Here is a 17,007-nt window from a genome sequence, read left to right on the forward strand (position 1 = left end):
CCAAGCTGGGCACGGCAGCACACGGCAGGGCACAGGCACACTGCGCCTGCTGGGTCCGTCCTCCAGGTGCAGCACATTGCAGCTACTCCCTCCATGCTCGTTTCTCATTGTCTATTAAAACCCTTTCCAGAATCGTGATTCCCTTATGTGCGTCTGTTTCCAGCTCAAAAGAAAGATTCCATTTAAGTTGACATTGTAAATCCATCACCCCTAAATTCAAAAGGAAGCCTCCCGTGCATGCTTTCCTCTCTCTCTCCTCTTTGACCCAAGGGAAAGCATCGTGCTCTTTGGAGGCACAATGCCTCACTTCTGCAAGGAACCTGTTTTCTGCTGCAGCTGTATGTTTTGCCACCTGCTAGTAAATGTCAGAGCAGAGAAACAAAGCACTTACATGCTACCAGTACTTATGCTCCCACACGGGGGATGTAAGTGCCAGGCCAGGAACACCACGTACATACACTGCAAAGATGAAAATAAAGATAAATCATTAAAGGGCATAAAACCAACGTGCCTCACTTGTCATTTACGTGACATAACAAGGGGAGATGTGTTGAAACCCTGTAAGTGGGTTTTGGGATGCAAACACAGTCTGACAGGAAAACTGTTTTCCACAAAGTTATATTCACTCAGAGCCAACATACACTCAATTGATTTTCTTCCTGCAAAAGAAGTGCAAAAAAGCAGGAGCTTCACACCAGTGACCAGTGACTAGCACATACAAGGTGAAAAAGAAAAAACAAAAAAAAAATCTGAAAATTTTATTCTGTATGTAAGCCTGCAAATACCGTTATAGTCCACCAGTTAATTTAGACAACAGAAATGTTGGTACTATATGAACTCTTAAGTCCTTTAATCTTATACATGCCACTGGACCTTCCTCTAGAAGCAGTGGTCAGGTTGAAGTTTGCTTACACATATTTTTTGGTTCTCTAATTTCTATCTGAAAGCTGTCAGCCCCCACTCTCTCCTCGCTGGGTGCTGGGATGCACAGGCTGCAGCTAGCGCCACCGCAGCCACACAGACCATTAGGGATGGACGATGTGTGGGGGCCACTGTGGTGTCACAGGGCTCTGCCTGGGGCACGGCTGGGCCTTCCCGTGCAACAGAGGGGTCATTTTGTTCTGTGGCCTTCTTTAGCTACTGGGAAGAAGGCTGGGGGCAGGACTCAGGGCACAGCCTCCGCCTCAGGCAGTCACCCCACGTGGGGAGCCACCAAGCCAGGCTGGGTTTCCTCAGCGTTGCTTTGGCCGTGAAGTCCTTGGAGACTAACCTTGTGTGCTCTGCAGAGCCGATCCCTGTCTGACACACGGACGGCCACGTCAGACCCCAGATCTCTCGGCTCCACACCAAGATGCTGTTTGTAGCACCCCCTCAGCCCTCCCGGTCTCCTTTCCAACCAGGCTGCAGTAGTAACCCCCCAAACACAAAACTGTTCAAGTACAGGAACATATCCATCAGCACAACTAAATGCTATTATTGGTGTGTGCGTGGATATCATCCTAAGGCAAGAACGGAGGGATGTAAGTAGTTTGAACATAAAAAATACGCTAAGACAAATTGTGGCAGGTGGATCAAGTCCCTGAGGAACAGTATTTTGACAGCAGTCTTCCAATAAAATTCTGAAGTGCAATCAATGTAATCAATACTCTTCTCAGACACCTTTGCCCATCCATCCAATCTGCATCGACTGCTGGAAAATCAGATTAGCTTTATTTCATTAACCCAGCTCAAGGCAACATTTACATTTTTAACCTAATGCAGTGTGCTCACTGAAATGCTCTCCTAAGACAGGTGATGAACGATGCTGTGGAGGCCTCCCATCCCTGTCACCTGGCTACCGCCACCTGCCATGGAGAAAATAAGTGGTAATTGGCAGCCTGGCCATGTGGCAGATTGATGGAGTTGTTTGGGGAGACTGGACAAGTGACTCCCTGCAGATCAGCAAGAGCAAAATGTCCACTGCCAGGCCTGCGGACTCCTGTGCAGCATTAGGCACTGGGAAGCCTTGTGTCTTTGAGCTGACACCTCAGTGGTTTCTTTCTTGGCTAACTTGTTTGCTAATAAGGTTGCACAATTTCCTTTTCTGCCATTTTCCTTCCTTCTGGCTCAGCTCAGTGCATGATTCAGTAAGCTGGATTAATCATCTTCATAACAAATTCTGAGTCTGCTTCACTGCTGAAAAACTTCTTGCTGACCAGCTCCTGCAGCTAAAGCATCCGGAATAGGGAAAAATGAAATGAAATAAATAAAATAAAAAAATAACATGAGTCTTTAGATTGTAGGTATTTTTTAGAATTAATTCCCATGCTACAGCACCTTTCCGAAGAAGCAGCCAAAAGCAGCAGAGGACTGTTTTATAAACATATAAAAGATGTGGCCTTCTAGAAAGACATCCTTCACATATCATGCTGCAGAAATAGAGCAGAATTTAGCTGTTATACACCAAGATTGTTGGCGCATTTGCCTTACTCCTAAGGAAACGACATTGCCTTGTAGCTCACCTTTTACAGTGCACGCTTTTCTGCCTGTGCAATTCATTATTCAGTAGTCGATACCCTAAACAGTCTAAGGCTGATGTTCCTAGGAAATGAGTTTTTTAATATTCTTCTTGATGAACATATGTTTTGTGGCACCTGAAAATAGATGTACTATTTTTCTAGGCCCATTGCATATTTTACCTATTGAGCCATACATTTTAGTGGCTGCATTTTGCTATGTGTTAAGTTGGAAAACCAATTTAAGCAGTCATTTGACTGACAAGATGATTATTTGTCCTCCTACATACCCTCCAAGTACAAAGTCGGATTTATAGCTTGCTACTTTACATCGTTCAAAAGCCAAGGAACAGGGAACACATTGCCTTGTCAATTCTTGGTAGGTGAGCACAAGAATGGCAGTGTACCTCATAACGAAGGCTGTGGGGATCTACAGAACAGCGGGTCCTACAGGTGGCTGTTGGTGGGTTAAACCTGTTCGACCTTCATGGATTAAGACTGAGCCGTGCAGGGACCTGTTCTGCCACCACATCTGATGTGGGCAGCGGGACCAGCAGTGGGGCTCCAGCTTGGCTGTCTCACGAGGAAGGCTTCAGCCCTGGCCACTCAGTGCTGTCATTGCTAACGCAGGCTTCTGGTGAAAGAAGCTGCAGAGAAGGCCAAGGGATGCCAGTGTCCTAAAAATATTTGGAACTGCTAAAATATTTGGCTGCCTAAAACGAGGCATCTACATGAAGCTAACTCATCTTTCAAAGTTAATGAAAATGTTGAAAGCACTGGGCTTCGCACTGCCTTTTCCATAGAAATAGAATAACTTTCATTCCTTAGAACTTTCCAAGGCTTTCCTTACAAGTAGGGAAAACTGAAGGCAGTAGCTGGGGCCACACAAGAACAGATTTGCTTATCGCTGACCCATAGTACATTTATCGTTACATTCATACGTTATATGAATCAAAAAATAAAATGTTTTTTCAATTGGAAAAAGAAAACAACCCTCAACACATTTTTTTCATACGTATTTTGAAGTTGTTTTTAAAGGTCTTACATAAAAATGAAGTACAAGCTGAAGGTAAGCACCATCCCTAGATGAAATAAACTGTAATAACTTTTGAAAATTTCCTTTCTGTTTAGCTTCTGGAGTTTTTTGTTTGTTTGTTTGTTTGTTTTTCTCCCTTTTCAGGAATCTGTAGTCTGCTTTATTCAAAAGATTTTCATTTTTGAGGAAAATAATATCGTTTTAAGGAAAGAGATCACCCATTTCTTTTAGCCCAGAAAGCAGAAAACAATCTCATTTCTAGGTGTTTCTGTAGCTGACAGCACCTGTAACAGGGTTTCTGCCTTTCTTCGTGCAAGAGAATTACTGAAGAATTAAATATAATACAAACGTACTGAGACAGCACTACAGTTCGATGCAAACTATTCTATATTAAAAATCAAGCATTCTCATCACTAGAAAAGCACAATGAATCCTATCAAGTCTGGCAGGGATCACGAGCATGTTGCAGTACGCAGCAGCCGCAGGCTGGTCCCCAGAATGACCCACTTGGCTTCCTCCACCTGTGATTTGAAATTTGGAATGATTTTCAATTTAGTAATGCTGGCAGAGCAGTTCAGCTGACTTTTAAAGTTCATTTCCAGAATACAGGCCAATTTAGCAAGTAATTTGCCGAGAGCGTTCTCCTGATTGCAGTCTGTTTTTCTGTCCATTTCTGAGAGCATGAAGAAAGCAGCAAGGCGGAGAGCAGTACCAGCCACCCCAGGCAATACCCTCTGAGCATGAGATGTGACTCTAAGTGGACGTATTAAAGCATTGAGATGCCAATTATCTACTTCACTTTAATGAAAATTATTCTTTTCATTTGCAGGGTGATTCTTCCCCAGACCTGCAATTGCCGTCGCTCTGATGCTAGCACCAAGTCATGAGACGTGAATCACAGTGCCGGAGAACTGCTCCCACAAAGACTTCCATGCTTTCGAGTCCCACCTGATGTTACAGTGCTCATAGGAGACCGATGACTGCACATATCTGTCAGATGGAGCAATGCATAAGGGACTTTGGTGAAACATCTGCACGTCTCCTCTGGAGCCCAACCCATGTAGCCAGCTGCTTGCAGCACCAGGCAAGGTTCCCCAAGGTCCACCTCTCCCCGGGGAGCACTGGCTCCTCTCCCCTGCTATTGAGCACCTCACAAGTCATTTTCTGAGTGGGGTTCAGAGCGTTAGCTGTTACAGGGAAAATATTTTGATTTTATTACATTCTGGTCTTACTCTTTGCAGAGCTGTAGCAAAGTTTGTTATCACTTGCCTAACCATGCTCTGCTAATAAATGCATAGAAACAAATTTATGGTGAAAATCTGATTGCACTGAGCTCGGTAGGAGTCCACCACAACCACCAGCATCTCCCAGACTTTGTTCTAATCTTCAGAGCCCATGTCTGTGAAATAGGGCCTGTCCTTAAAGAAAGGTCTGCAAGTTCCCTCCTGTTTCTAATGCGTCTTTTTAATCTTGTGTTAAAATCTGCCTTAACTGGGCACTAAGCTCCTAAGCCTTTCCACGGTTCCTAGAAAATATTTCAGTATGTTCCTATGCTTAAAATAGGAAAATTACTCAAGATTTTGGTGAAAACAACATAGCTGTAACAGGATGCTTATAGCTACCATGTGGGAGTTTGGTGACACAGCCCCAGGACCAGCTCTGTGCCTGGAGGCAGGGAGGTGCGTCTAAAGGGGGGTTATTAGAAAAGAACAGAACCCAAAGCACCCAGCATAAGTGAGAGCTGCAGTCACATCCAGAGACCTAAGGCAGCTGCTTCGACCTCCTGATGCTCTCCAGGGCATGCACAGGCACAGACCAGTGCCCCACCAGCCCTGAGAGGACGCCGGCTCCCGTTGGCAGCAGCAGCAGCCTCTGCACCATTGCTCATTCACAGGGGCACATGCAGAACGAGCAAGCGACTTAGGAGAGATGGCAGTGTAAACTGTTATTCAATTTCCATTCCTGTTACCATCATTCATCTGTTTTGCTGCCCATCTGCTGCCTCCCAGGCCTGATCTCCAGAGAGATTTTCTGCTGGGGTGATTTCTTTCTGCAGGACTATCTGCCTTTCTCGGGTTGACTGTGCAAGTGGAAATGAAATTCTGCTGAAACAGATTCATTAAAAGAAGATTAGTGAGATTAGCTGAGCTGTAACTGTGTTGTGCCTTCCCTGTGTGCCTGAATGCAAAGAATCACTCTACAAATGACAGAACAAGGGGCTCGTGGATTTCCGGGAGCTCGGCCTGCTGGGGCCCTGTCAGACAGCTATTTACCAGCAAATAGATGTGGTGCCATCTTCTACTGTTGCCATACACTCACTTGCACACAGAAAAAAGGATTTTTGTGGCAGGTAAGAGGCCTCCAACACGCACAGCACCGAGCTGCGTGCACTCCCCCACCCCAGGGCACTGCTTTGCCCAGGGAAGGAGGGCTCGGGCCTGCTGCTGCACCTGCGGGCCCGAGGCAGAGAGGGGTGAGCTCTGCTTCGCAGCTTTGCACACCGGTGGACAAGAAGCAAAATCCATGCTCCTGGTCACACGTGCTGTGTTTCTTCTCTACCTAGGTGGTGCTGTTGCTGCCTGAACCGTTCCCTGCAGGTAGTCTCTGGTGCGAGTTGACGCTGTGCTTCACGCTCCCCGAGCTCTCCAAAGCACCCCAGGTTTCTGGGGCTGCCTCAGCGGCTCGCAGCCATCAGGTGATGGGTTTCCCACCTCGGGCTCCACACAGACTGTGGTACTCAGCTGCGTGTGTTCACTGCCACCTGCAACACTGTGCCTGGCCACCACGGCACTGTCCGCCGTGTCCCTTGCACCCAGGCGGAGGAAGAATGGCAGCGAACAGTGAGCAGCAGGGAAGAGGCAGACCGGGAGCTGCTTCCCTTCCTGTCTCAAAGCACACGTGCAATCCACGACATTCAAAAGCAGCAAACACAATGCTAATGTAAGGAAGGCTCACCAGTGCCTCGGGCTGCCACCAGCACCTGAGGGCATCCATGTGTGGGGTGCCAGACCCCGGGGCACCATGCGTGCTCCTGAGCCAGAGACTGTGCCTGCACGGACATGAGCCGGCCACCAAAGGGCCTTGCAGGAGGCATTTGTGTCCCTTGCTCTCATCCGGATGTGTTCAGCCTCAGCCAGCTCTCTAGGAGACTGCAAACAGGGAATCACAAGAGCTCTGCTGTTTTGGCTGCATTTCTGGAGAAAGTGAGCCTGTGCGGGGCTTGTTAAGGAGGAAAGTTATCAGGCATTTAGGAATGAGAAAGGATCAGGGATGTTAAAACACTTAGGAGAGTATTTAGGAAATATGTTTCATTACAGTATATGCAAACTCCATTTGCAGCTTGAGCACACAAGAGTCTTTACGAGGGGAATTTACTGCTGGAGATAATGAGCCCGTTTTCACCAACATGTAAATCTGCCTGCTGCTTGCTGGGGCTGGTGAACAATCAGAACTCAGATCATCGCTACTGAGTGCTTTGCTAGCAGTGTAAACAGCAATGGCATTTGGAGTTTTGTTTAACAGAGGGTGGAGATTTAAGTCACTTTTACAATATCATCTAACGCGGAGTAAGCCTCTGCAGACCATACATCACTACTCTGGCAACAGTCTGTAATGTCTTTAAGCTACATCTTTAAATTATGAATAATACCTATTAAAAAATCATAACTCTTATTTGTGGTAAGCATCTCTGAGCAAAGACACTGTCAGAATAATCAGAGCCTATTTCACAAATGCAGTATCTGTCCACATCCCGTGGTACAGTTTGTAGCATCGGCACACCCATTACAACAGTTTATTGTACCTCTTAAAACCAACAGGCTGAAAAGTGCTTCCCAGCAATGATCTTCCTGCTTAGGAAGCAAGTTAAGTTCCTTCCAAGCCTACAACTGAGCATCTGAGAGCATGAGAAGCGAGGGGGATGAAAATTTTAACAAAGTCCTCTGTAAATTTGAGAAAATGATTTTATCTAGGCAAAGATTGGCTTATCTTGGCTCAGGTAGCTTACTTTCAGATAACGTGAGATGAGCGTGACGTCTCCTTTCTGTCCCCATAGTCACAAGGAAGCTCTACAGAATCACAGAATCGTCTAGGTTGGAAGAGACCTCCAAGATCACCCAGTCCAACCTCTGACCTAACCCTAACAAGTCCTCCACTAAACCATATCACTAAGCTCAACATCTAAACGTCTCTTAAAGACCTCCAGGGATGGTGACTCAACCACTTCCCTGGGCAGCCTATTCCAATGCCTAACAACCCTTTCAGTAAAGAAGTTCCTCCTAATATCCAACCTAAACCTCCCCTAGCACAACTTTAGCCCATTCCCCCTCGTCCTGTCACCAGGCACGTGGGAGAGTAGACCAACCCCTACCTCGCTACAGCCTCCTTTAAGGTACCTATAGAGAGCGATAAGGTCTCCCCTGAGCCTCCTCTTCTCCAGGCTGAACAAGCCCAGCTCCCTCAGCCGCTCCTCGTAAGACTTGTTCTCCAGACCCCTCACCAGCTTCGTTGCCCTTCTCTGGACTCTCTCGAGCACCTTGGTGTCCTTCTTGTAGCAAGGGGCCCAAAACTGAACACAGTACTCGAGGTGCGGCCTCACCAGAGCCAAGTACAGGGGGACAATCACCTCCTTAGACCTGCTGGCCACACTGCTTCTGCAGCGCTTCTGGCCACACTGCAAGCCAGGATGCTGTTGGCCTTCTTGGCCACCTGAGCACACTGCTGGCTCATATTCAGCCGACTATCAACCAATACTCCCAGGTCCCTCTCTGCCAGGCAGCTTTCCAGCCACTCATCTCCCAGCCTGTAGCGCTGCTTGGGGTTGTTGTGCCCCAGATGCAGGACCTGGCACTTGGCCTTGTTGAACTTCATACAGTTGGCCTCAGCCCATCGGTCCAGCCTATCCAGATCTTCCTGCAGAGCCTTCCTACCCTTGAGCAGATCGACACACGCACCTAACTTGGTGTCGTCTGCAAACTTACTGAGGGTGCACTCGATCCCCTCATCCAGATCATCGATAAAGGTATTAAAGAGGACTGGCCCCAGTACAGAGCCCTGGGGGACTCCACTAGTGACCGGCCTCCAACTGGATTTGACTCCATTCACCACAACTCTTTGAGCTCGGCTATCCAGCCAGTTTTTAACCCAACGAAGCGTGAGGTTCTAGGTGAGGTCTGAGCTGCATCCACCGTACGGTGAGACCCTTTTGGGTGACATCCTGGAGGACATCAAGCTTCTAAACCCAAAAGTGCAATCCAGAAACCCACCCTCTGGAAACACAGAAGTCTAGCCATGGGCCTCAGCTTGCTTCACGCACACAGGCTGGTAAGCTTTGAACCAAATTTCCACCATCATCGCCCGCGTGAGAAGCCCCCCCTAGGTGGGTGAGCTTCCTCAGCCAGTGCCACCAGTCCCTGGGCGCTCTGGGGCAGGGACACCCAGCATAGTGAGGCAGGACCATGGCACGGCCATTGCGGTACCTCTCACAGAGGGCTCCTGGAGTCCTGCTCCCCCCGTCTGCCTCCAACCGCTGGCCCCAGGGGGCTGGAGGGCAGGCACGGCCACAACCCCAGTGTTTCTCTGATCGCACCAACTGAAGGCAGCAGCCGGCCTTAATGCAGGCTTTTACTCTAACCACTTTTCTTCTAATCAGCTGCATAAAGGCCAACCACGACCTGTGCACCACAGAGCGAGATGGAAAAGCTGAGCAGAAGTGCCAAGTTGCAACCAGCCACTTATTTTACCTCAGGAGTTTCATTTTCTGACTGCCTCAGAAAGAGTGGATATATATAAATAAAGGAGCAAAGTGAAGACCATTAGCAGAAACAGACTTTATGAGATTTCACACACCTTTATCAGGAATCCGTGCTGCACTCGATGTGGGTGCTGCAGTTGGCAGTCCGATTTGTACGGGCCTGGCTCCTGCCTGGAAGGGCTGTCCAGCTGCGAGAAAGCTGGCTTTGAAAGCTGTATCCAGACCTGCCCATTTTCCATGTGCACCAATGTCTGATAGCGTAACAACAGACTGAGGGGTTCAGCATACTGATGCCAGTGAGGCACACCACATTTTCCAAGGCTGTAGCACTGGAGGCTCCCTCCTGTTCTGAGCCTGCTCCCGAGGCAGCCATTTCATATAATCCCATCCACAATGCAGCCGACCACCAGGTAGTCCTTGCAATGAGCTGTGAGGACAGGAGACCAGCCTCTGATGGGCCACAGGGCTCCTCCGGAGCAGGACTGAACCCCAGGCAAATGTCCTGCTCACCACCTGGAGAGCCAAGTGTCCTTTTGTTCTCTGCTATCTTGTCCCAGGAACCCGCCACTGCTTTCTCATGAGCAGGAGCTCTGTCCCTCCCAGAACACATTAATCTGGAACAAGGTTAAAACGCTTTCTTGAGAAGGAGTACGAGGTGTTCAGTCCTGTGAAGGTGTGGGAGATGCAGGGCCTGGTTAGCAGCCTCCTGCAGGAGGCACTAGGCTGGCATGCCCAAAGGCACTGCTGCTGGTACCACTGGTACCTCAGAGCACTAGGACAAGACATAAGTGCTTCTGGGTTTCTGCAGCACACAGAAAATAGACCAGTTACACTGTGGGACCACTCTAGGCTGCTGAAGGAGGTGCTCCTTGGGTATCAGTCTTAGGTATTGGTAGGTCTTGGTAAAGCAATAATTTTTGGATGTCTCATATGTATTGATGGCCAGTCTCCCTTTCTGGCAGCTCATTTTTCCCCTGAAGAAGCCAGTTGTCAACATCAGGCTCATCTGTTTGGAACATTAACTCTCTGTAATTCTCACATTCTTGGTGGGCCTTTGCCATAGAAACCTGCCGTAGCAACAGGGAGGCAGAGCAGCAGCGGCTCAAGCCAGAGGCGTTAATGAGGCAGCCCCAGCCACTCTGCCCGCAGCATCAGCTCGTGCCCTGCCTCCCTGCTTTCCTTTTTTTTTCCCAGCAGGGCATCACTAATAGATGAGCATTTCTAGCAGAATCAGGCTGTGGGGCAGCTGCATTGGAAAACTGTTGGGCACCACTTTGAAACGGCCCTTCAATGTAAGTGCAGGTGGCCTGGCTTACCTACACAGCACACCCAAGGGAAATTCTTGCAGCTGTAATGCCCTGGCATGCCCAGGGTGATTTCTGGTGTTTGTTACCATGGGCACAACATGGGCACTGGAGGAGCCAAGAGGAAAGGATGGGACCTGAAGCATCTCAGCATGGGCTCCAGAGTTGCTCTGCACAAGCAAGAGAGAAACAAGAAGATTGACTCAAGACCCTGAAAACAACCCCATGAGCTTTGTGGGGAAAGAACATCCTGACCAAACCATGTCTGAGCAGGCTGAGTCCAGAGCCAAGCCAAAACCATGCTTCCCTTGCAGAGCCTGCTCGTGTCCTACCAGCTTGGAGTTCAGGTGTCCTGACAAGACATCTCCACAGCTGCATCCCCTCTGGAGAGCCAGCAGGACGACCTGCACATCCCGGCACTGGGATGGGCACATGCTGCCATCGCCGGCCTGAGCATCCTGTATCTTTCCACTCTGACTCATCCCATCACAAGCACACCTTGCACGCTGCTTCCAGCCTCACACCATGACTCACACGTGAACCTACACCTCCCTCATTTTAAATCCTTCCCTGCCAGGTCTTTCATTATCTGCTCTGCTGCCCCTGGGATAATCATCCAGAGGAAGAGCCCCGTTGGCCTGCATCTCCAAATGCCTCTCCTCTGCTCACCTATCAGCATCAGGGCATCATTAACTGCTAGCATCTGACCCGAATTTACAAACCTGGCTTGTAGGGAACAGGGAACAACCACCTCACCCAGCCTGTCCAGAATCTGCAGAATTTTTATTATATATAAAAACACAATTGGGCAAGAAAATACTTCCCTGGTTTTGTTTATTTGCTAGTTTGCTATTTTAGTTTTACATTTTAATGTTTTCTAACTTTTGCCCAGTGACGAACATTTCTGCTCCAAGATGAGCAAGCATTTGTTTTAACGCTCTGACTGAAACTCGGCCCTGAGAGGGTTTGAATTAAAGCACATTCATTCAACACCCAATCGAAGAACCACAGGCTTGACTAAATGATTCATTCCTTATGTTTGATCTTGAAGACATTTGGAAACTTGGTTTTATAAAAGGCTGCAATTTATGAAGTCTGTTTTCTCCTAATATAAAGACATGAATCTGCATTTTAGGTGAATACTTACTGAATTAAATAAAGGAATCAGCTTTTACTACACACAGAATATTCTCACACAGATCTATGAGTAACTGCACATAACAAAGTTCACGGAAGAATCAAACATACTAAAGGTTAACCTGTAGTGTATCTTTCACCATCAAAGAGAGAAAATTTCAACATTTAGCACATCCTGGACATGAAGTTGAAAGTGACTATTTGTGCCTAAGAAACAGGCAATAAGGATGTGAGAAACAAAGATGGTCCTGCCTGAAGAAAATTATTGAGATTTTTCTCACAAGGATAAGATGCACAAGCCTGCAACAGGATGTGGCCATGAGCCTCTGTATTTTAATCAGTTGCTAATCAGGTACTTCAACTGAGCAGTTTGCTTTGGAAATTTAAAACAAAACCCCCCAATTCCCCCCAAATGAAGCTGATCTATTAAGTGCACTGGGGAGAACCTACTTTTTATTTATATATGTATTTCCCCCAGAAGCTCTAATAAAGACAGGAAAAACTTCAAAAGTCACCCAACTCCAAACTGTTCCTAAAGAGCTGAGATTTCAGCGTGGCTCTTCTGCAGCCTCCCCCGAGCACCGAGGAAGCGAAGATGCCCTCAGCACCTACCCACTGGCCTTCAACAAGGCTACAGATGGGAAATCTTTCTGGCTAGCCGGGAGGCTTGCTGGAAGGTGAAGGTAAAACCCGATGAGCACTTCAAAGTTGAGTATGACTTCAAAGAGCCCTGCTGGGGGACCTGCACCTGCAGCTTTTCAGGCTTTGGCGCTGTTTGACTGTTTATCATTAAACCATTCACTCAGTCAGCCCTGTACAGTAAGTCCTTTAATGGATCTTAGGCTGAAAAAGATTCAGCCTGCAGACATCAAAAGTAAAAATGTAATTTGTCTTTCTTAAAGGAAACTTTGATATACCTTAAAACGCCATATTTTCGGAGGTGGTTTATTATCCAGCCTTTTATCCTCCCTGGGGGCTTTTCAAGACTTAATAAATCCATGAGTTCCATTGACCAAGCACGGCTGGTGCACATCTCGGAACATCTCACTGGTGCATAGTGTGGCTCTGGCAATCTACGGCTGCAGCACCGCGCCCAGGGTCTCACTGGAAAGCCTTCTCATGTGGCTGTAAGGCTAAGCAGCTCACATCATAGAAACGTCTGCAAAATTTTCAACCAGCCTGGTTCTCAATGATTCAGTGAAACTGCTTATACCCACCAAGGACTTGGCTCAGTGTCGTTAGATTTCAAAAACTAAATTGAAATATATAAAAAGCTTTCTTGGTTTTCTGCCCATCCTTGTTATATAGCCTCCATTACCACAGTATTGAAGTGCTTCGTGATTTTTAACATACTTATGCTCACAGTACCTCACTGGCATGGAGAAGTGATGTTTTCTTTCTTTTACAGGTTGGAATCCAAAAGGACCAGGCTCCAAAAATAAGACTCTCAAACTCATGCGTTTAAGTGCTCCCGAAAACCCACCGAGTCCTTAGTCAAAAGTTTAATTGTCTCAATGCTTGGTGCTACCATCTTTCTTTCTGGGTACTTTCTGGATACTAGACTGCAGGAAAACTCAGCCACCAGAAGATCAGTGCTTAGGATAAGAAAGAAATCAGATGCTCTGAAGTTATGAAAGCAAGTCAAATCACACAATCCTGTTTAGGGCAATCTGGCACATCCGCACTATTTCTCCTAACAAATAGGCCTCTTTGGACCATGTGGTAATCTGTTGATTTTTTCCCTGGGCATGATCAACACCCAGGCCAGCATGTGTCCATTGGAATATTTTAATCCTGCCTTACTTTCTCAGACACTTAGTGGGCAAAAGTAGCAGAAAGTTATAGATGAAAGGGATATTATGTGGTTGTGTGACTGTCACATAATGGAACACTCTCTCTGAGTAACTGCGTAAAGAGCAATTTTGTGGGTTTTATTGAATAACTCAAGATAATTTAAGCCTTCATAAAAGGATAATGAAAATAAAAAATAACTCTCTTACAGGAAGCTGTCTCCTCATATACAGAATGCTAGAGGCTCAACATTTATGAATGTATTTTAATTTTAACATTTTTCAGAAAACTTTGCAACATTTTAAATGGAGGAAATTTTGTTCAACCTACCCAATTATTCATACCACAGCCCCAAGTTCTGAATGCTGTGCATATACAATGCACAGCTGAATTCAGTATACACATGAAATACATGCATAAAGGAAAGGAAAATCCCTGTTCCAAAAAATATTTCCAACCACTTAAGAGAAGGGCATCAGAGAAACTTCTTTGTTCACCAGGTTTGTCTCCTTACTACCTTACCTACACCTGCATCGCCTTCCTCCACTCATATACTTAGCAATTTAAAAATCTGATTCTTGCCCCATACGCTCCTAGTAGAGGGCTGTTGCAGAACCACTCCAGGATCTCATCAATATCATCTAAAGACTCAAAATGCAGAAGTTACATACAGTTCCTTCTCCTTTTTGGAAGGGGACAAATAGCATCAAGAGATCCAGCCATTTACCCTGATCTACCCAGAATCTCTGGCAGAGCTGGAGAGTTGGTGTTGGGTCTCCTGCCTCCCAGTCCTCACTTAGCCAAGCAACAACAAGAGTTGTTAAAAATGCCACTGAAGATGAAAGCACTGAAAACACACCCACAGCCACAGCGTTCAGATTTAGGGACTGGTCCTCTGGTTTGTTTTAGTTCTGTTGGGCTTCCGTAAGAAAACACCGACACCACATCTTTCTCAAGGTGAGGGTTTGGTCAGCAGTACTATTGTTACTCTTGCTCGGGAAAAACAAAAAGCAAACAATGACAAGCATAATTCCGTCCAGTTCTTGCAAAGGCCATGCTTGGTGGCAGGGAGCCAGCCTCTGATCTCATGTACACCAGGACAAAGCCATGGCAACAGCACTGCTGAAGCACGAGAGCATCTCCCGCTGCAGGGAGCGCGGCAGTCGCGCATCCTCCCTTGGCAGCAGCTTGAAGCAAGACACAGCCATGCTCAGTAAGAGCGAAAGATCTAGACTGCTGTTTGGGACCACCAGCAAGGTGCAGAATCCTGCACGATTTGGCTTGGGCAGCGGCTGGTGCCCGCTGGGAGGTGTGTGGTGTGTGTGGCAGTGCTGAGTCAGGCCAAGGGGAGTGACGCAGCCAGCAGCGTCAGCACAGGATGAAGTTTCTTCTCTCCATGCAGCCCTTGTGCTTGTTTTTCATCCTGCAGAGCAGGGCCCCTTTGCACCTTTTCAGACAGCAGCTGAACTGTCTGTAACAGCAGAGTTTCGAAACGCTGTTCTTTCCTGATCTTTCTCTTGTTGCAGATGCTCTGTTCAGTGCCAATGACGCAAGACGCTGTGTGCTGTTGGCAGCAGCATGAAGTGCAGCAGGGCCATAAAGAAGGCTAAGTGTGATGCGGCAGCAGGTTTAGGAGGGCAGGACAGCCTGGCTGCCACCTTTGTGCAGCAAATGGCCGCACACTGGTCTCCCCCGCCACCCCGAGCCAAACGGTGACCTGCTGTTTTCTCTCAGTCTGAGGTGGGAGGACAGGGCCGGCCAAAAAATATAGGTAACCATTACACAGGCATGTCTAACAGATCAAGTCATCACTTTTCATGCTTCATACTTTCAAGAAATCAAGCCTGTGTATCACTGCAATAATAGAGAGCATGAACACTTCCGAGAGACACAGATACTGCCATTAACTTGTCCCTCCCTGCCCCTTGCTGTGCCCTGTGGCCCGCCAGCAGTCACTGAACGATGGGATTACCTTTCTGACCCAGTTCTTTGCTTCTGACACCTTGCTCATCCCCGTGGTTTAAAACATGGAGCTCATAGTCATCTGGGTCCATCTGCTCAATTCCAATAGTCTTCCAGGCTTGTGACGGTGATAACTTCGAGTAGTCTCATTGCACATGTGTTTCCACCTACACAAATAAGGGATACCGTAATTGCAAATACAGTAAGAACAGGGCAGTTTTATAAGAAACAAGAAAATCAGGAACCGAAGAGGATATTTGTCTCACAAACAGGACTGTAAATCATGGGCTACCAAAATAGTTGAAACATCTTACAGTCCCATGTTAAATTACCTATCTAGCGTTATTTCATGACTCATTTCACTTGTCAGGTCTGGACAAAAAATCTTTAATTCTTAACAGTAAAGCTTAGGTCAGAGACTGAAGAGCAGAGAACTACAAGAAAATAGTCTCAGATTCAAGCCCTAACAGCATTTAGGTTACAGATACCAAATCTCTGGGCTTACCTGAGACACTCAAGATTTGTAGGCGCATCCCACAATTCTGATGGTACTGGCATGGTATTTTGCACCAGATTTTAGAGGCGATGCAAGGAATCAGAAATTTGTCCAGAACAAAGGAAAGAGGAAAACCAGTCTCTCCATTCAAGCCATGGCCCTATCCTGTACTCGTTCCCTCTGCCACCACAGAGACCTCCACTCATTCCCTTTGCCACCACAGAGACCTCACCATCACAGCACACTGCAGGGCTTCCAGGGAATGTTCTCTTGGTTCCTGTGCTGCCCCTGTGCAGGCTACGCGACCTGACGCAGGGAGCATACTCATGCCTGGTCAATCAAAGGAGGGAAGAGAGAGTGTGCTGGGCACGTTGCATCCTCTTTTCTTTAGTTAACATCTGCTCTCCTTAATTTAGGTAGATTTGCAAGCATGTTTTCAGTGGGGGTCACAGCTGCCCACCAGCATGTTGTTGGGATCCAAACAGATACTGGTGAGTTTGCATAGATTATAGCATTTCTCATAGAAGAGACACAAATACTTGACATTTTAATCGTATAATTAGCTCTCATTAAAATATCTTCATTCTAAAGGCAATTGTAAGAAAGAGAAATACAGACTGGGAGCTTATAAAATTTTATCTGTTTTCTCATCTCTTTTGAGAAAAACATGACTCAATTCATTATGCAATGGTATAGTAAATGTTGGAAAAAAACCTTGTGGGTTGATTACCAGAACAGCTTTACTCCAGCCTCATTAGAAATCTAAACAACTTTCAGTTGCTCTTCCGAACAGTAAGGCTGAAGTGCAACACCAGAGTTAAAAAGTCTTTGGCTAATTAATGAATTAGCTGATTGCATTGCTTGCCATAACCAAGCATTTCAGCACAAAACAGCAGCATTCAGTTATAAATAGAGTCGAGCAGGGTATGGCATGTGCACATTTGCATAAAGGATCTGAAAGGTTGATGAGTAGTAACTGGCACTGGAATTTGCTCGGGTTCATTAAGAGCAAACTTTTGTGCAAATTTAGGGTA

General features: G+C 46.8%; 1 long non-coding RNA gene across 5 annotated transcripts in view; it reads right to left on the minus strand.

Moving 5' to 3' along the window:
• Positions 1 to 13,760: 13,760 nt before the first annotated feature.
• Positions 13,761 to 17,007, minus strand: part of LOC310904196 — a 90,830-nt gene continuing 87,583 nt past the window's right edge. For all 5 annotated transcript variants that reach the window (XR_014588110.1, XR_014588111.1, XR_014588112.1 and 2 more), the window contains one exon: positions 13,761 to 15,644. This is a non-coding gene — a long non-coding RNA (uncharacterized lncRNA). The remainder of the gene's footprint in view (positions 15,645 to 17,007) is intronic.

The sequence above is a fragment of the Anser anser genome, assembly GCF_964211835.1.
Source record: "Anser anser genome assembly, chromosome: 9".
NCBI classification, from domain to species: domain Eukaryota; kingdom Metazoa; phylum Chordata; class Aves; order Anseriformes; family Anatidae; genus Anser; species Anser anser.